Source organism: Balaenoptera musculus, chromosome 3 (assembly GCF_009873245.2).
Source record: "Balaenoptera musculus isolate JJ_BM4_2016_0621 chromosome 3, mBalMus1.pri.v3, whole genome shotgun sequence".
Lineage (NCBI taxonomy): Eukaryota > Metazoa > Chordata > Mammalia > Artiodactyla > Balaenopteridae > Balaenoptera > Balaenoptera musculus.
The window spans coordinates 49,846,551-49,872,631 of NC_045787.1; the positions used below are offsets into that span (position 1 = coordinate 49,846,551).

General features: G+C 38.3%; 1 pseudogene; it reads left to right on the forward strand.

Moving 5' to 3' along the window:
* Positions 1 to 10,796: 10,796 nt before the first annotated feature.
* On the forward strand, positions 10,797 to 18,400 carry LOC118892485 (annotated as a pseudogene).
* Positions 18,401 to 26,081: the final 7,681 nt, after the last annotated feature.

Consider the following 26,081-nt stretch of genomic DNA (forward strand, 5'->3'; position numbering starts at 1 on the left):
GGATTTGGACAGACATTATACTCATATTTGAGGACTCACTCTAAAGTTTTCTTGCTTCTAGGGAGCAAGGAGCCCACTTCCCCCATCTCAAGATAATATACAATTCTCAGGCTCTGTTCTCTAACACTTCAAGCCCTAAATTTTCAACTTTATCTTGCTCAAACTGCACACAGTTGGGAAATGCATTTGGTTAAAAAAAAAAAAAAAGCAATTCACAGCTCTTACTCTGTGAAGTTCTATTTTTCAAGTCTCTGTATTTTTTGCTATGTTCCCTGGAGGCTACTCCATACATGGGTTTATCTGTCACCCAGGAATTTAGATTCGGGGTCTTATTCTTTATTATTGTCCCACTCAGAATTTCTCCTTATATTTCCAGCTGCTTTTTCAACTCTGAAGTCTAATCTGGCACCTTATCTAGTAAAACTGTGATTTACAACTATGTTTTCCCAGCTCTGTAGCCTTGGGGATTAGGAATAACCTTCAGGCCAAGCTCTTCTCAGGTCAAGTCATAACCTTGCAATTACCCCTTCTAGCTGCAGTTTTTCAAGAGAAAACTTTCTTCTGGCTTCTATTTCCTTTGCTTTCCAGTACCTTTAATTCATTGCATTTAAAAATATTTTATCCAGTTATTATGATTATTATCTGTTGTGTGGTTCACATAATCATGTCACTCCACAGCCATTTACTAGAAATTTCCCTGCTTCCTCTGTACTTTAAATGTTCCAATGTGTTGGAACTTCTTTTAAATTCTATTAGTGGTCACCTTTAAAGGCATTTTTAAACTTATATTGCTTTCTGTTAAAGTTGATATTAAGCAATATATTTAAATGCTCCCTGTTTAGGACCATTGGCATAGAAGGAGAGGGTGGTCAGTGGGAGCAGTGTGAATGGGCTTATGAAATTTAAATGGTTTAGAAAACTGTAAAAGTTCAGAATAGGCATCCCTAAAACGTTCTACTTTGGTATGAGGATTATTGTGAGCTACAGAGAAACTACTGCCCCTTTCTTAACTACCTAGAAGAATTCAAATTGGGGATTTTTCCCAGAAAAAAATTTATTACCAGAGATCAGTTTTATCTTAGTGGCCCCATCTATATGGCAAGACAAACATCTAATTACCCAGTATCTGCTCTTCTTTTTATCTTCCTGTGAATGACCCTCCTGCCCTTGAGAGCACCAGGACCCTACCCCATTCCTTAGCTAAGAATGGCATACATACCTCACTTTACCTTTCTATCTCTGAACCTCTCATGTATATGGGGTTCCTGTACATACAAAATTAAATTTGATTTTTCTTCTGGTAATCTATCTCATTAATTCTTAGACCAGCCAGAAGAACCTAGAAGAATAGAGGAAAATTTTCTTTGTCCTCAACAGAATTTAAAAACAAGAATAAAATCAACTTAAAGTTGGTCTGCTTTGTATTATTACCATGCACTAGCAGTTCTAAACAATGCCATTAATTCAATACTCTTCTTCTCTCTTGGTATGCCATTGTTGTTAAAACACATTTTAACCCCACGTCCTCCTCCCCCACCTAGTTTTCAGTTTTTCATGACAATATCTGAGATTTGAGGTCTAGGTTATTATTGTGTTATTGTATTTACACCATAAAACTTCTTTCTCAAGATAAGTTAATAACAAGATGTATCACAATTGCTTACATCTAGCTTTGTTTGGGCTGGTTTCATGCTCAGCCCCATTCTTTTTACATTCATGTTCTCAGCTCTGGTTAACAAAGTCTGAGGTGAAAAGTCTAGATTATTGCTATTGTGTTGTATTTACATCACATATTGCCTCTTTCAAGATTAGTTATATAACCAGATCAACCACAATTAATCATATTTAGCTTTGTTTTTTGTATTTCCCCATTCTTGAGCTCTAAATTTTGCTTCATCTATCAGTGATTTTATCAAGAAAAATATGTCATTACATATAAGAAAATGCCTTTTCTTTACCCTCACATATAAAAACAGTTGGGTATAAAATTCCAAAAATACAATCTTTTCTCATTATTGCTATAGACTTTACTCATTGTCCTCTTATACTTAATATTGCAAAAGAAATCCAAATCAGCCTGATTTTTGTCATTCTGTAATTAACCCATTTTCCTACCTCTGTGCTTGTAATATTATTTTCATCCTAATATTTGAAAATACTGCAAGCATGTGTGTTAGTGTAGGTCCCTTTTCATTTATTTTTGCCTAGAATGCAATGAGCTTTTCAATCTGTATACACAGGTGTGAGATTTGAGGTTGGATTAGGGAATGCTAAAGAAGCTACTAAAATTTCAGTAGCAGAATAAAAACCAGAAGGGGTAATTTACTGTGTGTGTGTTGGGGCGGGGGGGGGGAGGGTTAAGTTTCCCCAAGGGAATCTGATAATAGGAGAGCTAATATTTTTAAAATTTAAATTTCAGGAAATTTATATTGCTAATTTTGTATTATTTGTACTGTATTGCTAACTGATAATAATATTCTATGAGATCATTTGGACAATGTTACTGACCGTAAATTGAGATAGGAAATATAATTGGAAGTAAATTCTTAGCCTAGTGTTTAAGGAAGGCTCAAAATGATTAGTTATGGTATTAGATTTGATCATTTTAGAAGTTTCAGAGGACAACCCTAATAAGAAGGAACAAAAACTGAGGAAGTGGCAAAAACTGAAGAAGCAACCATATAAAGTTATGGACAGGAATTCTCTGATATTCCTTTTATCTCTTTTTCTCCGAAGGAAATAAAATCATACCTTTGATAAACCAGTGGGCAATTTTTAAGCCCATTAGTTAACAGGGAAAAAAAATAGTTTAAAAAAAAAAAAACAGAGGAATGTTAACTTTTAGAGAGAAGAAATTGAATGTTCTTTTCCATTCCTCCCCCTAAAATACACACACACACACACAAACACACTCATGCCACCCTCAGAAAAATGACTGTTACCACTGACTAGGCATTGGGACTCTTAATTGGCCACTTTCAGTTGGTAGTGATCACTGTACATGGTTAAAAGGTTTAACAGAGATGTGGACACTTTTGTCATCTTTCATATTACTATGTGACTGAAATAGTAAAAAGAGCTGTGCTGGCTCAGCCAGCCTTCACTTTTTCTTTCTCTCTACCTTTTTTAGACTCTCTTCATCCTGCGACTGTAGAACTTAATCCCCTTGCCCCCTCTCTCTCTTTCATTGTCATGATCTTGAAAAGATTAGATAGGAGCATCTGGAATAGTTTTCCTGTCCATATAATCACTCTTCTTCAGAGTGTCTACCATATGCACAAGGCTAGACATATGGTGGGCGCTTTCTGATATCTTTAAAAATGAGTGAATGAATAAATAAATCTGTCATCAACTAGATTTTTACTTGGGACTCCTGAACCACTGTGGCTTTCCAAGCTCTAAAACTCTCTTCTTTCCTTTCTTCTATGTCCTGTTTTTTGGGTAATGTTTATATATGATATTATAATGTTTCTCAATTCCTCTGAAACAAAATAATAATTCTCACTAAAAACATGGGAATGCAGGTTAAAATATAATAGTAATCAATTTTTTGCTATACATCTTATGAAAGAAAATAAAAACTATTATTTGTGAGTAGAAAGCAAAAAATCAAACTGGAAAACAACTTATAACAAAAGTAGAGAAATGTTAATATTCTCACTATAATCAGAATTTAACCAATTTTTTAAATCATAAAGATACTTGAACTACCATAGATAAATGGCAAAAGGAGAGAGAAAATACATGGAAAAGTATAAGTGGGTCAGAAACATGAAAGATATTCAACCTTACTAGTAACCAAGGAAATACCAAATAAAATAGGATGTAAATTCCTACTGTCTATGCTCATAAGTGAAACAAATGCACCACTCTGGTGGAGGTTATTGATAGTGGGGGAGGCTATGACATTTCTCTCAATTTTGCTCTGAATCTAAAACTGCTCTAAAAAATAGTTTATTTTAAAAATTCCTATTGTCAAAATAGCAAAGATAAGTGATATTCAAATTCAATTCAAATGATAATATTAAATTATTGTTGGGTTTCATAAGTTGAAAACATATTATCTGATGGTTGCAGCTTAATTAATGTGACACAGTTTGGAGAACAATTTGGTAATATTTATTAAGAGTTTTTAGGACAGTTATGATCATAGAAGACCATAATGGACCAATGTGTTTAGGACATTATGGTCTTTAAGGTAGGCCTCATTTAAGAATGTATCACAAGGACATACTGTGACATGAAGACAAAGCTCTTTACAACAAGGCTATTTATAATAGAAACATTTGGAAACTCCCTAAACATTATTATCATCCATAATTGTCAACAAACTCATTTTTTAAATAATTTTTTTTAAAAAGCAAGGCTGAAATGTAAAGCAAGGCTACAAAACTGCATATGTATGATACAATGTTAAGTATGTAAAAAAATAAAAATTAAAAAAATACACGGAGAAAAAAATTACAGGAAAGTATATCAGCATGTTACATTTGATCTTTTCTGAGTGTTAAGATTATAGATAAGTTCTTTTTTCTTTTATGTCATCTAGTTTTTTAACTATGAGTATATTTTACTTCTTTTAATTACAATAATTTATTTGTAGATTATTTTAGGTTTTCTTCACAGGCAGAACAATTCCTTTCCAACCCTTATATCTTTGATTTTTTCTTACATTACCATGCTGGCTGGGGTCTCTAATTCAGTGTTGAATGCAAATAGTGATGGCAGGTACCTTGTAGCTTTTCTAATATTAAAGGGAATGTTTTCAGGGTTTCAGTAATTTTCCTTCTATTTCTTAGAATGCTTGTGGACTGTTATGTTGAATGACTGTCAAATTTTATGAAATAGTTTTATCAGCTAAAATCATGATATAATTTTTCTACTTTAAGCTAATAATATGAAAAATTACATATATTGGTTTTCTTATATTAAATCAGCCTTTTGTGGAAGGAATAAACCCAACTTGGCAATAATATACTAACATTTTCATACATAGATTTTGATAGCTACTGTTTTGTTTAGGGTTTTCCATATATGTTAATGAGTGAGATTGACCTATAATTTTCCTTCCTCGTACTATCCTTGTCAAAATTATGGTAGTATCATAAGTTGTCAGTAATGTTCCCTCCTTAGCTATATTCCAGAATGATTTCCTTAAGACTGGGATTTTTTTTTGCTTAAATGTTTGATAAAACTTGCCTGTAAAGCCATCTGGGGCTTGTATTTTTTCCTTTGTGAAGAGAATTTTATCTTAATTTCTTAACATAAGTTTTTCTAAGAATTTTTCTATGTCATCTAATTTTGGAGTGTGTTGGCATAAAGTTGTTCCTAATAGCCTCTTACTGTCTTCTTTATGTCTGAAACATCTGCAGTAATAACCTCTTTTCGAAATCACTATTATTTATATATGCCTTCTCTTTTATTCAAGTTTGCCAGAGGTTTGTGAAATGTATTAATCTTTCAAAAAACCAAATTTTGTCCTGTTGATACTTACTATTGTCAGTTTGTTTACCATTTCATTAATTACTATTCTTATCTTTATTATTTTCTTCCTGATATTTTCTTTGAGGTTTTCTTCTCTGCTATTCTTTTTCTAACATCTTGACTTGAATACTTAGCTCATTAGTTTAGTCCTTCTTCTGTTCTTATATAAACAATTAAGACCTAAATCACCCTCTAGATACTACTTCAGGTGAATCAAACAAATTTTGATATATAACGCTTTCATCATCCAATGTGAATATTATTTTAAATTTCCATTATGAGTTATTTGACACATTAGCTATTAGAAATATGTTTTTATCGATTTCCAAACATGGAATTTTCTAGTTATCTCTTGTTTGTGATTTCAAACCTAACTGCATTGTAGTCAAAGAATAAAGTCTGAATGCTTTCAGTCTTTGAAAATTGTTGAAACTTGCTTTATGACCCAGTAGGGAGTTGATTTTCCTAAATATATACATTTTGTAGTTGTACAATTCTGGGCATATATTAATTTATTGTCCTAAGGATCTATATTACTACTGAATTTTTTATCAGTTTGATCTATTAATTACTGAGAAAAGTATGTTAAAATCTCCCATTATGATTGTGGGTTTGTCTACTTCTCCTTTTAAGTCAATTTTTGCTTTATATATTTTGAGGTTATGTTATCAGATAGTTTTCTAATAAATTACAGTATTGCCACTATGGAGTGACCCTCATTAATGCCTCTAATTTTAAAGTTTATTTTTTCAGATAGCAAAATATCTATTAACTTAATTTTTTTTTTAAAGATTTATTTATTGATTGATTGATTGATTGCTATGTTGGGTCTTCGTTTCTGTGCGAGGGCTTTCTCTAGTTGCGGCAAGCAGGGACCACTCTTCATCGTGTTGCGCGGGCCTCTCTCTATCGTGGCCTCTCTTGTTGCGGAGCACAGGCTCCAGACACTCAGGCTCAGTAGTTGTGGCTCACGGACCTAGTTGCTCTGCGGCATGTGGGATCTTCCCAGACCAGGGCTCGAACCCGTGTCCCCTGCATTAGCAGGCAGATTCCCAACCACTGCGCCACCAGGGAAGCCCCTCTATTAACTTAATTTTTGTTATTATTTGCATGGAATATATTTTCTCATCCTTTAACTTTTCAAACTTTTCACCTTTCTGTATCTTTATATTTAAATGTCTCATAAACAGCAATGTTTAAAGATTTTTATTTTGAAATAATTATGGATTTACAGGAAGTTGAAAAGATTACCTTCACTCAGTCTCCCCCAGTTCATTTACATCTTAAATAACCATAGTACAATATCAAAACCAGGAAACTGACATTGGTACAATGAGTGTGTATAGATCTGTCATTTTATCACATGAGTAGTTTTGTGTAACTACCACTATAATCAAGATACAGAGGGCTTCCCTGGTGGCGCAGTGGTTGAGAATCTGCCTGCCAATGCAGCGGACACGGGTTCAAGCCCTGGTTTGGGAAGATCCCACATGCCACGGAGCAACTAGGCCCGTGAGCCACAACTACTGAGCCTGAGCGTTTGGAGCCTGTGCTCCACAACAAGAGAGGCCGCGATAGTGAGAGGTCCGCGCACCGCAATGAAGAGTGGCCCCCACTTGCCACCAACTAGAGAAAGCCCTCGCACAGAAACGAAGACCCAACACAGCCAAAAAAAAAAAAAAGATACAGAACTAGTCTCTCATTACAAAGATCGAAACACCCAAATAAACAAGGTGACTTAGCCAATTAATATTAGGCAGGCTTTGTCAGTGCCCCCCCTCCCCCCACTGTGGTATGATAGCATATAAATGAAGTGGTCATGTTAGCAGACATGTGGTAGGACTACATTCAGAAACATCTGGTTCTAGGGATTCAAATGATATCATTAGGACCCTGTCTCTGTTTCCCTATGAAGTGGCTTCATTGTCAGGCAGGCTTTCTTTATGTGGTGGAAAAGAGGAATATAGGAAACTTTTGGTTCCCATCATTCGTAGTTAGTGATTACAGAGAAAAGACTCAGGCCCTCATTACCTCGGTCTACAGGCTAAATACTAAAAAGATACTGAGTCATGTCCCTACGTTTGGACCAGTCACTACATCTAGGAGATGGATGCTCTGATTGTCCATACTGGGTTGCAGGCCCTCCTTTATGATGGAGAAGTGGGACCCCCTAATTGTAACCTTCCCCCCGCCCACCACCAGAATCACAGGGAGAGGAAGAGAGGCAGCTCCTACAATGAACAGAGGTCTTCTTTTAGCAGAAGAGGGGGCAGGCAGAAACAACAGCTCCACTGCAACAGCGATTATAATACATGGTCTGGGTGGAGAATCACTGTTCTACATATTCTCATAGAGAATCATTTATTCTCAGGGCTTAAACTTTCACTTCTACCAGGAGGATTCTCAGACATACATCTTGAACCTAAGTTCTTTACTGAATTTCAGACCTGGCATTTATAATTACTTGTATTATTATCACCTCAATTTAACACATCTAAATCTAAGCTAATTATTTTCCCACCAAACCAGCTTCTCCTCTGGATTTTGATATTGCAGGCAATGGTCTCATCATTATTCAGCCTCCTAACTATAAAACTCTGGAGGCATTCTTAATACCTCCTATCAATTCTTCCTTTGTAATGCCTTTCACAACTCCTTCTTTCCTTTCCCACCACTACTACTGAATTCCAGGCTCTAGTATCTTAATGGCAATATCTTTCTCATTCTAACCTCTACCTTATCCACTCCATACACTGATACCAGATTATAACTTTCTCAAAATATTGCTAGACTTCCACTCCAAAATGAAAAAATCAATTTTCTCTACTAGGATACAGTCCAAAATACTTAGACTTGTATTTCAAGGCTATTATAATCTGGATCCAACTCACTTTTCCACTCTACTTGATTATTATTTGCTTATACAAACCCTCTGATCCAGCCAAACTGATGTACTTATCATTCCCCATACATACTATGTGCATTCGAACCCCCCTCTTGTGTTTTGTTCATACTGATTCCCCTGCCTTGAATGCTTTCCCTGTTTATTCTCCCTATCTAAGCGCCTTCCCTTTTCTTCAAGACCCACCTTAATTTCATTTCTTCCCCAAACCTTTCTTTATAAATTCAGCAATGTGCTGGCTCTTTCCTCTATGGGCAATCTGTCCCACTATTCTTTTAGTAATAAAATGTGAGCCCCCTTCCCCAGCTGTAGTCAAATTAGTCACTGTGTGTACCTCAAACCAGCTCAGCTCTACTCCCAGCTCCCGAGACATTCCTCTCTAAGGCAAGTAGTGCACCAGAAATCTCCAGTTCTAAAATATGTCTTTTTGGCAAAGGCCAGATACCTGGTGTCAACTGGAAAAAAAAGCACAACCTAAAAGTTTAGAGTTATGTTTTATTTGGCAGACAAAACTGAGGAGTTAAGCCCAGGACACAGCATCTCAGATAACTCTGAGAGATTGCTCCAAAGAAGCACGGGGGTGGGGGTGGGGGGCAGCCAGGATATATAGGAGTTTTTGCAACAAAGACCAGGTAGTTGGAACATCTAAACACTACTGTTAATTAAAGAAAACAAGATATCTCAAGTTAAGGAATTTATCATTTTTCTATTTATAGAAGATGCAAGATTCTGGGCTCACTGAAATCATTCCTTTGATATACACCTCAGCTATCTGGGGCCAGTATCCTATAATTTCTCATCCTGAGTTTCCTCAGGGTGCACCATAGGGGCAGCTGTAATGTGATGGCTTGATGGCTGCAACATCCTTTGTTTACTGATATGGCAGGCAATATATTTCATTCAGACTGGTGTGGATGAGTGTATATAACAATGTGGTCAATGAATGACAGCCTTTCTCTGTTCCCAAGAGTGTTGGCATCATCCATATCACTGACCTTCTGCTTCAAATTTTTCTTCAGCTCTCCAGTTCCTTCTGGAAAATGGAGTCCAGCTCTGTATTTCAGTCCACTTTTCTGTGACTCCCCTCAATTTTTTGAATTCTTATCAGCCTGCTCCCATGTTCTCTCTTTGCTGGGAGATTCACTAACAACAGACTTAATTCACAGATGGTTCTGCCACCCTGTATGTTACTTATCATTTCTACTTCTGCTATTGTAAATTTCTCTTTGGCAGGGATTTGCCTTATTTGTCTTTGCATCCCCAGCAGCTAGTATGTAGTAAGTACATCAGTCATGTTTTTGAACCACCCAAACACCTCCACTAAGTTGAACCTCCACGAATACTTGTGCTAATATTAATCACACCAACTTTCTCCTATCCCTTTGGACACTATGTAATAGATAGTTCCCCACAATGGATCAGTTCTCCTGTTTCCAATCCTGTCCGGACTTTCTTCTTCCTCTTCTCTATCAGCCAATACTACCAACTTCCCAGAATCCCTCACAGACAGGCATGAGTTTTGCTCTCTTAGATATATCTTTGCTTTAGCAAACTTTCTCTCTTAGCACTTGCTCTCTTAGATATATGTTTGCATGGCTCTGAGAGTCTAAAAACACCAGACTTTCAATAAGGTTTTGTTGATGATGCTCTGAGTTATTGTATAAAACTGAAATGCTCTGTTGTCTTTTAGTCTTGTAATGAAGGATCATCTATCAATCATTCAATATTAGTTTCTTCTTCTTCACTATATCCTTGACTGTGCCAGATTCAGACATTTCCTCCAGATGTGGAGTCCTTCTCAGTCTATTTACCTAAGAATATTTTAGTAATTTTTATTGCAATTATAACTATAGAGTAACAAGAAAGATGTGATTTATAAAAAGGAGGGATTCCTTAGCTCCTTTTAATGCACAAAAAATAGTCAAGCAATAAAACAAAGGCCTTTCCTTTTGAAATTTCTGGTTAACAACCTTTATTTCTGTCTTATCTATTTTATGTCTTTTTTTAGGCCTGGTCTAAAAGTCTATTGTTACATACTTTCTCTTACTAATGTTGTCATATAAGGTGAGAATGATTTCCTATCTGTCATTTGGATCACAAAGTCAACATAGATTATTAAAGTAGCCATTTAATTTTAAAAGTAGTAGTTAGATCCTCAATGTATTAGTTAGATATAATATGAAAGAATAAGAAAGTGGCTTTTACTTTAATCAAGTTATTGTTAGAGCCTTGTTATAGATGTTAGTTTCAATTATTTTGAAAGTTAAAAAATGTTTGTGTACATCTTTGAGGGAATGATGCAGGAACTAAACTATTTTTGCCTGGAAAGAAAAAACCTGACAGGTGACTTGATATGACTCTTTAAGGATGTAAGGGTTACAGTAAAGAGAATAGTGGCCTCATTGTACCCATGATCATGCAGCAAATTAGTAGAGCTGGTGATAGACTCTGCACTGGCAGTTTGAACAAGCCAGAGGTACTGCAGATGCATTTGCTGCCAAACTGGAAGTCAGACACTCTCTCCTCCTGCCAGACGATCAGAACAGAGACATCAGATACGTCCTTCCAACTACCACAGAAATAGAGAGAGGGCAAAACAAGCCAGACAGAAGAGGCTGGAATCTATCTAGTCTGAGGTTGAAACTTCTGTGTCACACTCCCCTGGAGGCACCTTCTTATTCCCCAATTCCCTCAAGGAGGAAAAACCCTAGATCTTCTATGCCTTGGTGTTAAGACACACTCTTCTGACCTAATTCTCTCCCCATTTCTGTCCGAGTTTAAAAGACTTAGCTACACCACCATTTTGAAAAGCCGGTTTTTATTTTAACTCATCCATCTTACTTCAAGTCTGGCACCAAATGCTATGTATTTCCTATATGCACTAAGGAAATGGAATTAAATTGCTGCAGGCAGAAATTTAGAATATGCAGAAAGAACAGTGTCCTGACTGCAAAGTTTATTGGTTGCTAGAACAGGTAATTGAAAGAAATTGTAGAATCTTCGGCCAGAACCAACCTTCGAGAAAAAATACAAGCCAGGTTCTGAGCTGGCCTCCCTAGTGGGAGACTCTGAATGTCCCTTACCACCCTCTGATGCATCAGAATTTCAGGAATTAGATTGAAAACTCAAGAGTTCAAATGCCTCAATCCAAAAACCCAGCTAATGTTATTTTGTAACCTTTTATTTATTCAAAAGATTATTTTATTAACCTATTCTAAGGACCTAGATACATTAAACATGGATTTTATTTTCAGTTTCAAACTGAGATCAGCAACACTGGAATTCCTATTAAGGACTCTTGGAAAGATTGTCCAGATTCTTCCCATTTGCAAAAAAAGTCAGTAGGTTTCCATTCATTTGCATGGTGGACTACATTTTTCTCTCCTCTGATGCCTTTTTCTATAATTATGTCTTTTTATTAAAAAAAACTTCTATCTTTGCTTATCGACTGGTTCTTCCTTTTTTTTCCAAACACATCCTTTAAAAGGTAAACAGGGAAGACCTTCAAGATGGCGGAGGAGTAAGATGTGGAGATCACCTTCCTCCCCACAAATACATCAGAAATACATCCACATGTGGAACAACTCCTACAGAACACCTACTGAACGCTGGCAGAAGACCTCAGACTTCCCAAAATGCAAGAAACTCCCCACGTACCCGGGTAGGGCAAAAGAAAAAAGAAAAAACAGAGACAAAAGAATAGGGACGGGACCTGCACCAGTGGGAGGGAGCTGTGAAGGAGGAAAGGTTTCCACACACTAGGAAGGCCCTTCGCAGGCGGAGGCTGCGGGTGGCGGAGGGGAAGCTTTGGAGCCACAGAGGAGAGAGGGGCAACAGGGGTGTGGGGGGCAAAGCGGAGAGACTCCCGCACAGTGGATTGGTGCCGACCAGCACTCACCAGCCTGAGAGGCTTGTCTGCTCACCCGCTGGGGGGGTGTGGGGGGTGCGGGGGCTGGGAGCTGAGGCTCGGGCTTCGGTCGGATCGCAGGGAGAGGACTGGGGCTGGCGGCGTGAACACAGCCTGAAGGGGGCTAGTGCGCCACAGCTAGCCGGGAGGGAGTCCGGGAAAAGGTCTGGAGCTGCTGAAGAGGCAAGAGACTTTTTCTTGCCTCTTTGTTTCCTGGTGCACAAGGAGAAGGGATTAAGAGTGTCGCTGAAAGGAGCTCCAGAGACTGGCGTGAGCCGCAGCTATCAGCGTGGACCCCAGAGACAGGCATGAGACGCTAAGGCTGCTGCTGCAGCCACCAAGAAGCCTGTGTGCAAGCACAGGTCACTATCCACACCACCCCTCCCGGGAGCCTGTGCAACCCACCACTGCCAGGGTCCTGTAATCCAGGGACAACTTCCCTGGGAGAATGCACGGCGCACCTCAGGCTGGTGCAACGTCACACCGGCCTCTGCCCCGCAGGCTTCCCCCGCATCCGTACCCCTCCCTCTCCCGGCCTGACTGAGCCAGAGCCCCCGAATCAGCTGTTACTTTAACCCCATCCTCTCTGAGCGGGAACAGACGCCCTCAGGTGACCTACACACAGAGGCGGGGCCAATCCAAAGCTGAACCCCAGGAGCTGTGCGAGCAAAGGAAAGAATGGGAAATTTCTCCCAGCAGCCTCAGGAGTAGTGGATTAAATCTCCACAATCAACTTGATGTACCCTGCATCTGTGGGATACCTGAATAGACAACGAATCATCCCAAAATTGAGGCATTGGACTTTGGGAGCAACTGCAGACTTGGGGTTTGCTTTCTGCATCTAATTTGTTTCTGGTTTTATGTTTATCTTAGTTTAGTATTTAGAGTTTATTATCATTGGTAGATTCGTTTATTGATTGGGTTGTTCTCTTCCTCCTTTTTTTATATATATATATATATAGATAAATATATATTTTTTTCTTTTTTCTCTTTTTCTGAGTGTGTATGTGTATGCTTCTTTGTGTGATTTTGTTTGTATAGCTTTGCTTTTACCATTTGTCCTAGGGTTCTGTCTTCCATTTTGGGGGGTTTTTTGGGTTTGTTTTTTCTTTAGTATAGTTTTTAGCACTTGTTATCATTGGTGGATTTGTTTTTTGGTTTGGTTGCTCTCTTCTTTCTTTCTTTCTTTCTTCCTTTTCTTTTTATTACTTTTTAATTTTTTAATTTTTTTTAATTTAAAAATTTTTTTATTTTATTTTATTTTTCTTTCTTTTTTCTTTTCTCCCTTTTCTTCTGAGCTGTGTGGCTGACAGGGTCTTGGTGCTCCAGCCGGGTGTCAGGCCTGTGCCTCTGAGGTGGGAGAGCAGAGTTCAGGACACTGGTCCACCAGAGACATCCTGGCTCCATGTAATATCAAACGGTGAAAGCTCTCCCAGAGATGTCCATCTCAATGCTAAGACCCAGCTCCACTCAATGACCAGCAAGCTCCAGTGCTGGACACCCTATGCCAAACAACTAGCAAGACAGGAACACAACCACACCCATTAGCAGAGAGGCTGCCTAAAATCATAATAAGGGCACAGACACCCCCAAAACACACCACCGGACACGGTCCTGCCCACCAGAAAGACAAGATCCAGCCTCATCCACCAGAACACAGGCACTAGTCCCCTCCACCAGGAAGCCTACGCAACCCACTGAACCAACCTTAGTCACTGGGGGGCAGACACCAAAAACAATGGGAATTACAAAACTGCAGCCTGTGAAAAGGAGACCCCAAACACAGTAAGTGAAGCAAAATGAGAAGACAGAGAAACACACAGCAGATGAAGGAGCAAGGTAAAAACACACCAGATCAAACAAATGAAGAGGAAATAAGCAGTCTATCTGAAAAAGAATTCAGAATAATGATAGTAAAGATGATCCAAAATCTTGGAAATAGAATGGAGAAAATACAAGAAACATTTAACAAGGACCTAGAAGAACTAAAGAGCAAACAAACAATGATGAACAACACAATAAATGAAATTAAAAATTCTCTAGAAGGAATCAATAGCAGACTGAAGCAGAAGAACGGATAAGTGGCCTGGAAGATAAAATAGTGGAAATAACTACTGCAGTGCAGAATAAAGAAAAAAGAATTAAAAGAATTGAGGACAGTCTTAGAGACCTTGGGGACAACATTAAAGGCACCAACATTCGAATTATAGGGGTCCCAGAAGAAGAAGAGAAAAAGAAAGTTACTGAGAAAATATTTGAAGAGATTATAGTTGAAAATTTCCCTAATATGGGAAAGGAAATAGTCAGTCAAGTCCAGGAAGTGCAGAGAGTCCCATACAGGATAAATCCAAGGAGAAACATGCCAAGTCACATATTAATCAAACTATCAAAAATAAAATACAAAGAAAAACTTTTAAAAACAGCAAGGGAAAAACAATAAATAACATACAAGGTAATCCCCATAAGGTTAACAGATGATCTTTCAGCAGAAACTCTGCAAGCCAGAAGGGAGTGGCAGGACATATTGAAAGTGATGAAAGGGAAAAACCTACAACCAAGGTTATTTTATCCAGCAAGGATCTCATTCATTTTCGATGGAGATATTAAAACCTTTACAGACAAGCAAAAGCTAAGAGAATTCAGCACCACCAAACCAGCTTTACGACAAATGCTAAAGGAACTTCTCTAGGCAGGAAACACAAGAGAAGGAAAAGACCTACAATAACAAACCCAAAACAATTAAGAAAATGGTAATAGGAACATACATATTGATAACTACCTTAAATGTAAATGCTCCAACCAAAAGACATAGACTGGCTAAATGGATACAAAAACAAGACCCGTATATATGCTGTCTACAAGAGACCCACTTCAGACCTACGGACACATACAGAGTGAAAGTGAGGGGATGGAAAAAAGTATTCCATGCAAATGGAATTCAAAAGAAAGGTGGAGTAGCAATTCTCACATCAGACAAAATAGACTTTAAAATAAAGACTGTTAGAAGAGACAAAGAAGGCCACTACATAATGATCAAGGGATCAATCCAAGAAGAAGATATAACAATTGTAAATATGTATGCATCCAACATAGGAGCACCTCAATACTTAAGGCAAATGCTAACAGACATAAAAGGGGAAATCGACAGTAACACAATCATAGTAGGGGACTTTAACACCCCACTTTCACCAATGCCAGATCATCCAAAATGAAAATAAACAAGGAAATACAACCTTTAAATGATACATTAATCAAGATGGACTTAATTGATATTTATAGGACATTCCATCCAAAAACAACAGAATACACTTTCTTCTCAAGTGCTCATAGAACATTCTCCAGGATAGATCATATCTTGGGTCACAAATCAAGCCTTGGTAAATTTAAGAAAATTGAAATCGTATCAAGTATCTTTTCGGACCACAACGCTATGAGACTAGATATCAATTACAGGAAAAAATCTGTAGGGCTTCCCTGGTGGCGCAGTGGTTGGGAATCTGCCTGCTAATGCAGGGGACACGGGTTCGAGCCCTGGTCTGGGAAGATCCCACATGCCGCAGAGCAGCTAGGCCCGTGAGCCACAATTACTGAGCCTGCGCGTCTGGAACCTGTGCTCCGCAACAAGAGAGGCCACGATAGTGAGAGGCCCGTGCACCACGATGAAGAGTGACCCCTGCTTGCCACAACCAGAGAAAGCCCTCACACGGAAACGAAGACCCAACACAGCCATAAATAAATAAATAAACAAACAAACAAACAAATAAATAAATAAATAAAGATGGATCTAGTGTTGTAATAAAAAAAAAAAATCTGTAAAAATATGGAGGCTAAACAATACACTACTAAATAACCAAGAGATCACTGAAGAAATCAAGGAAGAAATCAAAAAATACCTAGAAACAAATGACAATGAAAACACGATGACCCAAAACCTATGGGATGCAGCAAAAGAAGTTCTAAGCGGGAATTTTATAGCACTACAATCCTACTTCAAGAAACAAGAAACATCTCAAATAAATAACCTAACATTACACTTAAAGCAATTAGAGAAAGAAGAACAAAAAAAACCCTAAAGTTAGCAGAAGGAAAGAAATCATAAAGATCAGATCAGAAATAAATGAAAAAGAAATGAAGGAAACAATAGCAAAGATCAATAAAAGTAAAAGTTGGTTCTTTGAGAAGATAAACAAAATTCATAAACCATTAGCCAGACTCATCAAGAAAAAAAGGGAGAAGACTCAAATCAATAGAATTAGAAATGAAAAAGGAAAAGTAAGAACTGACACTGCAGAAATACAAAGGATCATGAGAGATTACTGCAAGCAACTCTATGCCAATAAACTGGACAACCCAGAAGAAATGCACAAATTCTTAGAAAAGTACAACCTTCCAAGACTGAACCAGGAAGAAATAGAAAATATAAACATACCAATCACAAGCACTGAAATTGAGACTGTGATTAGAAATCTTCCAACAACCAGAAGCCCAGGACCAGATGGCTTCACAGGCGAATTCTATCATTTAGAGAAGAGCTAACACCTATCCTTCTCAAACTTTTCCAAAATATAGCAGAGGGAGGAACACTCCCAAACTTACTCTACGAGGCCACCATCACCCTGATACCAAAACCAGACAAAGATGTCACAAAGAAAGAAAACTACAGGCCAATATCACTGATGAACATAGATGCAAAAATCCTCAATAAAATACTAGCAAACAGAATCCAACAGCACATTAAAGGATCATACAAGGAGATTTTTCAGCAGAAGACTGAAGCTTCTGCCCTAGTCTTCTCACCTGTCCTTCCTGTCAGCCTGCACTACAGATTTCAGACTCTGTGGGAGCTCCTACAATCCTAGGAAGAGTGTATATTCAGGACGAAGTAATCCCAGAAAAGGAAGAACAGGCAGATCAAGATATGTAGCTCTGTGGCCACCAAGTTGTGGTTTTTGACAGATCGTCAAATCAGGGAAGACTATCCCCAAAAAGAGATCTTATGAGCATTAAAGACCAAATGTTGTGAGGAGGAACTGGACTTTAGGGCTGTGGTGATGGATGAGGTGGTGCTAACGATCTATCAAGGAAACCTGGGTCTTCGTATCAATGGAGAACTAATTACTGCCTACCCTCCGGTCATGGTAGTGAGAATACCAACCCCTTGGGTGCAAAGTGATAGTGACATCACTGTTTTGCGCCATCTAGAGAAGATGGGATGCAGGTTGATGAACTGACCTCAAGACATCCTGAACTGTGTTAATAAGTTCTGGACGTTTCAAGAGTTGGCAGGTCATGGTGTTCCTCTGCCAGATACATTCTCTTATGGTGCTCATGAAAATTTTGCTAAAATGATTGATGAAGCAGAAGTACTGGAGTTCCCAATGGTAGTGAAGAATACATGGTGTCATAGAGGAAAAGCAGTTTTTTTGGCTCGTGATAAGCACCATTTGGCTGATCTAAGCCATCTCATTCACCATGAAGCTCCATCCCTGTTTCAGAAATATGTTAAAGAGTCTCATGGAAGGGATGTATGTGTCATTGTCATGGGAGGCCGTGTGGTTGGCACCATGATAACACTGTTCAACAGATGGGAGGATGCAAAGCAACTGCTCACTAGGTGGTGTCGTGATGATGTGCTCATTGAGTGAACAAGGGAAACAGCTAGCTATCCTGGTGTCTAATATCCTGGGAATGGATGTGTGTGGCATTGACCTGTTGATGAAAGACGACGGCTCCTTCTATGTCTGCGAGGCCAATGCAAATGTAGGTTTCATAGCCTTTGATAAGGCTTATAACCTAGATGTAGCTGGCATCATAGCTGACTATGCCGCCTCCCTTCTGCCCTCTGGCCGGCTCACCCAGCGTATGTCCCTGCTCTCTGTGGTGTCCACGGCCAGTGAGACTAGTGAGCCAGAGCTGGGTCCCCCAGCCAACACTGCTGTCGACAACATGAGCGTACGTTCCAGCTCTGTTGACAGCGACCCTGAAACCACAGAGCGAGAGCTGCTCACCAAGCTCCCAGGGGGCCTATTCAACATGAACCAACTGCTAGCCAATGAAATCAAACTCCTGGTGGAGTGATTCCGCCAGTAAATAATTAACCAACAAAACCCTTGTAAAGCTTTCTTTTTCTTCTTTCCTTTTTTCTTTCTGTTTTCTTTTTCTATTTTTTTTTTTAAAACCAACTTGCAATGCTGTTCATGGAAAATGCTCAGGAAGATGAGAGAAAATTGAGTAGGATTAGTTAGGAGGGAAGAAGGGGGAGATAGATGAGACCTTTGCTACTAACCTGTTACTGACTTTGATTTACAAATACTACAGATAGAGAAGCAGAAGAGGTGAGATAGAGAAAAATGTCAGGCTCTCATAGTTACCCTTTTAAGTTACTCAAAACTGTGTAGGCTCTCAGGCCATGAAGGACATAATTTTTTCATGGTCTCTTGCTTTTGTTTTTGTACAGTTGGTACAAATTTCAGAGTAGTGTAACTTCACATTGTGTTGTAATCCATGAGGAAGACATCTACCTAAATTATAATTTTTTTATACAAACCTGAAAATTCAGCCTATACACTATTATCTAGGAGCTTTATGTTCATAGTTATGCAATCTTGAGGAGCTTTTTATTGACTTTTTCCCCCTTAATTTGGGTGGGAGGGCAATGTGAATGTGACCCCATAAAGGTTTTTTAAATGATAAGGTTGGCATGTTTGCATGATAAAAGGGAAATGAACAGTATTGCAATGTCTGGCACACAAAATAACATTTACTCCATTGTAGATAAAGTTGCACTAGTTAAAAATATGTGTATTGACTTGTATCTGTTAGTGTTTTATCCTTTTTTGAAAGATATATGCTCCATTAATATTGCATTTTTTAAAAATACATTCTAGTCTTAACATTCCCTGATCTATGCCTGCATCTTTAACGATGGCCAAAGTGAAGAAAATGCTACCTTTTTTGTTAACAAGACACTGACTTGAAACATGTGCATTTAAAGCCTTTTATTTTTTTCCTTTTTTCTTTTGGTGGTTGGGCATTTAAAGAATAAGGACAAGGAAAAATATTTTGGGGGGGCAAATCAAGGGTCTCTAAGTTCCTAAGTATAAAGTTGAAGTGATTTCTAATACCAGCGTTATATAGCAGCATTTTTCACATTTTAGGAGGGTGTGTGTGTGTGTGCACGCGCGTGCACGCTTGCATGTTTATGTGCTTTGCTTTTTGTTTACATCAACCAATCAAAAAGGAAAGATTCTAGAAAATGGAGCATGATGGGAAACAGTTTTTTACAATAAAAAAAAAAACAACTGAGTCGTTTTCATAACTGTAATCTACTGGGTAGAGGTACTCACCTAAAGACATGAGGAGAATAGCTGCTTCTTAGGCTTTTGTGTATATGTATGTTGTTTGCTTTTTTCTTTGGTTCTAGACTGCTCAGTGTATGATTTATTCCAGGATACATGCTTTTCCTCTGCTTCTTGCTGTGCATTTTCTCCTATTACACATAGGTTTTGGGGTGGGGTGAACTGAACATTTCTGTTTGGGGACTTATTTAGCAGTATTGAGTCTCTTACAGCCCTACTCTGAAGGCTTCAATATTCTACTCTTTATATTACTTTATTTCTGAATTTATAAAAGCCCACAAACTGCATATAATATGAGCCTTTAAACATGGGTAAAATTATCCCAATAAATGGTTTGGAAGGTGTGTTAAGAAATGGAGATGCTCCAGAGCTCAATGTAATTTTTTTAAGCAGCAAGTTCCATCTCCCTACAATCCTCTGAAACGTTTTACCCGAGTCCTTTCTTGCCTCTCCAGTGCTTTTTTCCTTCAGATGGACCTTAAACATAATTTATTGGACACTACTAGAGAGACTTCGAGGCAATAAGATCAGTATTAACCAGCTCTAACAGAGGTTTAATCATGCTTATTTGTACAGTTTTCCCCGTTTAAAAAAAGGAATGTAATAAAACTTGTTTTTTCCATAGAATTAAATAATATTAAAATGGAGTGAAAGGTTGATTGTTGACAAATAGAAAAAAAAATAAAGAGGATCATACACCATGACCAAGTGCGGTTTATCCCAGGAATGCAAGGATTCTTCAGTATATGCAAATCAATCAATGTGATAAACCATATTAACAAATTGAAGGAGAAAAAGCATATGATCGTCTCAATAGATGCAGAAAAAGCTGAATTTTTGACAAAATTCAACACCCATTTATGATAAAAACCCTCCAGAAAGTAGGCATAGAGGGAACTTACCTCAACATAATAAAGGCCATATATGACAAACCCACAGCCAACATCGTTCTCAATGGTGAAGAACTCAAACCATTTCCTCTAAGACCAGGAACAAGACAAGGTTGTCCACTCTCATCACTATTATTCACCATAGTTTTGGAAGTTTTAGCCACAGCAATCAGAGAAGAAAAAGAAACAAAAGGAATCCAAATTGGAAAAGAAGAAGTAAAGCTGTCACTGTTTGCAGATGACATGATACTATACGTAGAGAATCCTAAAGATGCCACCAGAAAACTACTAGAGCTAATCAATGAATTTGGTAAAGCAGCAGGGTACAAAATTAATGCACAGAAATCTCTTGCATTCCTATAGACTATATGATGAAAAATCTGAAAGAGAAATTAAGAAAACACTCCTATTTACCATTGCAACAAAAAGAATAAAATACCTAGGAATAAACGTACCTAAGGAGAAAAAAGACCTGTATGCAGAAATCTACAAGACACTGATGAAAGAAATTAAAGATGATACAAACAGATGGAGAGATATACCATGTTCTTAGATGGGAAGAATCAACATTGTGAAAATGACTCTACTACCCAAAGCAATCTACAGATTCAATGCAATCCCTATCAAACTACCAATGGCATTTTTCACAGAACTAGAACAAAAAATTTCACAATTTGTATGGAAACAAAAAAGACCCCGAATAGCCAAAGCAATCTTCAGAAAGAAAAACGGAGCTAGAGGAATCAGGCTCCCGGACTTCAGACTATACTACAAAACTACAATAATCCAGATAATATGGTACTGGCACAAAAACAGAAATATAGATCAATGGAACACGATAGAAAGCCCAGAGACAAACCCACACACATATGGTCACCTTATTTTTGATAAAGGAGGCAAGAATATACACTGGAGAAAAGACAGCCTCTTCAATAAGTGGTGCTGGGAAAACTGGACAGCTACACGTAAAAGAATGAAATTAGAACACTTCCTAACACCATACACAAAAATAAACTCAAAATGGATTAAAGGCCTAAATGTAAAGTCAGACACTATAAAACTCTCAGAGGAAAACATAGGAAGAACACTCTATGACGTAAATCACAGCAAGATCCTTTTTGACCCAGCTCCTAGAGAAATGGAAATAAAAACAAAAATAAAAAATGGGACCTAATGAAACTTCAAAGCTTTTGCACAGCAAAGGAAACCATAAACAAGACAAAAAGACAGCCCTCAGAATGGGATAAAATATTTGCAAATGAAGCAATGGACAAGCGATTAATCTGCAAAATTTACAAGCAGCTCATGCAGCTCAATATCAAAAAAACAAAAAACCCAATCCAAAAATGGGCAGAAGACCTAAACAGACATTTCTCCAAAGAAGATATACAGATTGCCAACAAACACATGAAAGGATGCTCAACATCACTAATCATTAGATAAATGCAAATCAAAACTACAATGAGGTATCACGTCACACTGGTCAGAATGGCCATCATCAAAAATCTACAAACAATAAATGCTGGAGAGGGTGTGGAGGAAAGGGAACCCTCTTGCACTGTTGGTAGGAATGTAACTTGATACAGCCACTATGGAGAACAGTACGGAGGTTCCTTTAAAAAGTAAAAATAGAACTACCATACGGTCCAGCAATCCCACTACTGGGCATATACCCTGAGAAAACCATAATTCAAAAAGAGTCATGTACCACAATGTGCATTGCAGCTCTATTTACAATAGCCAGGACATGGAAGCAACCTAAGTGTCCATTGACAGATGAATGGATAAAGAAGACATGACACATATATACAATGGAATATTACTCAGCCATAAAAGGAAACGAAATTGAGTTATTTGTAGTGAGGTGGATGGACCTAGAGTCTGTCATACAGAGTGGAGTGAAGTAAGTCAGAAAAAGAAAAACAAATACCGTATACTAACATATATATATAGAATCTTAAAAAAAAAAAAAAAAAAAAAAAAAGGTTCTGAAGAACCTAGGGGCAGGACAAGAGTAAAGATGCAGATGTAGAGAAGTGACTTGAGGACACGGGGAGGGGGAAGGGTAAGCTGGGACCAAGTGAAAGAGTGGCATGGGTTTATATATACTGCCAAATATAAAATAGATAGCTAGTGGGAAGCAGCCGCATAGCACAGAGAGATCAGCTTGGTGCTTTGTGACCACCTAGAAAGGAGGGAGACACAAGAGGGAGAAGATATGGGGATATATGTATATGTATAGCTGATTCACTTTGTTATAAAGCAGAAACTAACACACCATTGTAAAGCAATATACTCCAATAAAGATGTTAAAAAAGGTAAACGTACACTTATCAGAACCTGCCATTCTGTAACAACTGTCCTATTTCTGTCCCTCCCCTTATGCTTATGGTCCCCACCTGCTTCTTCCACTTCTTACCCTCATTGCTCACTTACAATTTGCGTTTTGCTCCTTCCATTCATTAGATTTACACAATGACCTCTTCTTGCCAAAAGGTATTTTTCTAAGTCCCTTTCTTTCTTGATATCTCTGGGACAACAGGCAGCTCACTCCCTGAAAGTGACTCTGCCCTTTGCTCTGTGACACCGCATTCAGTGGTTTCTTCCTCTGTTTTCCTGGCCATCCCTTCTCCATCCCTCTGCTGACTCTTTCCTGTATCCCACCTCTTATCTACTGACATGTCTCGGGACTTAATCACCCCTTTGACTTTTTCCCTTTCTACACTTACTCCTTCCTAGAAACACGTCCATTCTCAAGGCTTCCCTGACCCCCTTTTGCTTCTAACTTCTAAATTTTCATCTCCAACCCTAGTATCTTCAACTGCTCAGTTCTATCAAGGAAAGCTCCATTTTCCAATTTCTTAGACTAGGAAGTGTGAATTCATCTTTTTCTCCTTTCTCTCACCCCTGCCCTGCCTGTCTGTCCTAAGAGTAAGCAATTTGGAAGCCCACTCTTTCAGAGATGGGCTGCACCCACTCAAGACTACTTATGTGAGCAGGTGTCCTGGGACCATGATGGGTGGGAGGGTAGTACCGCGAGTGTGTGGAGGGGATCATTACCAGGTTATAGAGTATCAGTCTACAGAGATTCTTTGCTAAGAAGGACTAAATCAGTGAAATCCTGAGAAGAGAAACTGGAAGGCTGAGAGGTAAGAATATAGCATCAAGATGGAAAGTCAAACTGGCACAAATTGAAAAGTTTAATGATATCAAACTGACCAGTATGTGGGGAAACAGGTACTCTCAAAAATAGCCAGCATGCATGTAATTTGATATAGCCACTTTGGAAAGAAATTTCAGAGTATCTCTTACAAATGTAAATGCATATACTCTATGACCCAGGAATTTCACTTCTTCATATACACTAATGAAATATAGACCCACATATGAAGGCATATGAAGAAGAGGGCATGCTTAAGAATTTTACTGCAGCATTACTGATAATATTAAAATATTAGAAATAATCTAAATGTCCCAACTAGAGAATGGTTTAGTAAACTGTGATGTATCTGTTATTCAGAATACTACGCAGAAGTACAAGATTGAAGTAGATGTGCACTAATACAGAAGCCTCTGCAAAGACACAGTAAAATAGAAAAAAGAAAGGCATGTTGTAGAATGATACATATAATATATAATTTCTGTAAAAACATACACATATATAAACAACAATGAAATACTACATGTTTTTTCAGGGAAATGTAAGTATACAGTTGTGTAACAGAAGATCTGCACAGCAAAATGATTAGAAGGATTATTTCTGGGGAGGCAGGAGAGGACTGAGGCTGGGATGGTGAACAAAGAGGACTTTATCCTTATCTGAATATGTATTTTTTTAGAACAAGGAAAAGTCACGCTTACGTCAGTTGTGTGATTATTAGAGAGACAGGGAGAGAGGGAGAGAGAGAATGAAAGAGAAAGAATGAGAGAGCAAAGAGGAACCAGAGAATGAAGCAAAGTAGCAAATAGACTGGCCAGAAATGAGCTGTGTCAGAGGACAGTTAAGGAACTGGTTCTACAGACATAGCCTGTCCACTGCAGTGTTTCCCCGGTGCGTGTTTCAGCATACTTGGCTGGCCCAGAAGTGTCCTCAAAAGAACCAAGTTGTGTTGGAAGGAGTGGCCACTGCAGGCAAGGTTGGTGGGGCCAGCAAAAGGAAATAGGGCCAACAAAGCAGTAGCTGATTAGTGTTTAGCTTTGGGAAGGTGCAGATAAGATATAGGCCAGAGCCATGGTTGGCTGGAAAGAGGTCTAGTCAATGGGAAAGAGGTCACAGTAGAATCCATGGACAAAGCAGGCTGGAGTTTGGCCAATGGGTACATGTCCTGTGCACATACAAGACAGGAACAGCTCTATAGAGTCAAAGTTAGATGCAAATTTCAGAGATAATTGCCAATGGGTTTTGCTATTTCCATGGGATATTGAAATAGCTGTTGCTTTTTACATTGGATAGTTTCTATTATCTTCTAGTCAGTCCTTTCTTAAGGTAATGCTGTTACCTTAAAATAGTCTGCAATTTCTCCCTGATTCTTACTGGCACACTCAGGCTCCTTGTCCACTTGGATTATGATAATAGCCTAAAAAATGGCTTCACTACCTCTTCATTCCAATGCATCCTACCTATCACTGCCAGATTAATTTTCTTAAAGCATCACTTGCCTCATTTTAATTCACATAATCACGAAATGGCAGTGGTCCTCTTTTGCCCAAGGTCTTACCCAACCCAGTATCAGGATCAAACTCCTCTGTTTTGCTCTAAAAGGTCTAAGTAATGTGAACCACTTTATGTTTAGATAACACTAACTCCCACTCTGCCCATAATTTGCGTCATCAATTCCTCAGAACACTGGAGTTCAACCCCCAAGTCCAGTCCTTTAAAAGTATAAGAAGTCAGTGGTAGACATCAGGTTAGTCCTTTGGTATATCTGCTTCCCATTGTGGCCTCAAATCATGTACATTATTGTCATCCGAAGAAAACTTAAGTTTTCTCTGCTTCTCACCTACCGTCCTCCTTCTTTCCCTAAACCAAAGGAACTGAGTCATTTATCCTACTTCTGTGACCTTACCCACAGCACTCTCACACTAGCCTCTCTTCCTTCTCTCCAATTCAGGTCAGGCTCTTTGTGCCCTCCACTCCACTCTTGTGCCTTTGTTATTAGCCAACCCCTGAAGAGCTCTCCCTACTCCTTCATCTATTCAGATTCTACATATTCCTACCTCAGGTTGCATCTCTATCATGTAGTCTTTTCTAATAGCTTCAGCCTACAGAGAGGTTGATCCCATCTCTAAATTCTTAAAGTATTTACAAACATCAGAAAATAACATTAATATATATTTTATTGTTCTTCGTGATTTCACGTGTGTGTGTGTGTGTGTTCACCTCCCAGTGTAAGTAACGTAGAAGGAATCATATCTTTAATTTTATTGCATTCTCTCTGCTCTTTGCTACAGTGCCTTATTCATAGTGAACACTGACTAAGTACTAAATGACAAATTGATCTGATGTATTTTATACTTGTGTGCAATTATTCTTTATGTAT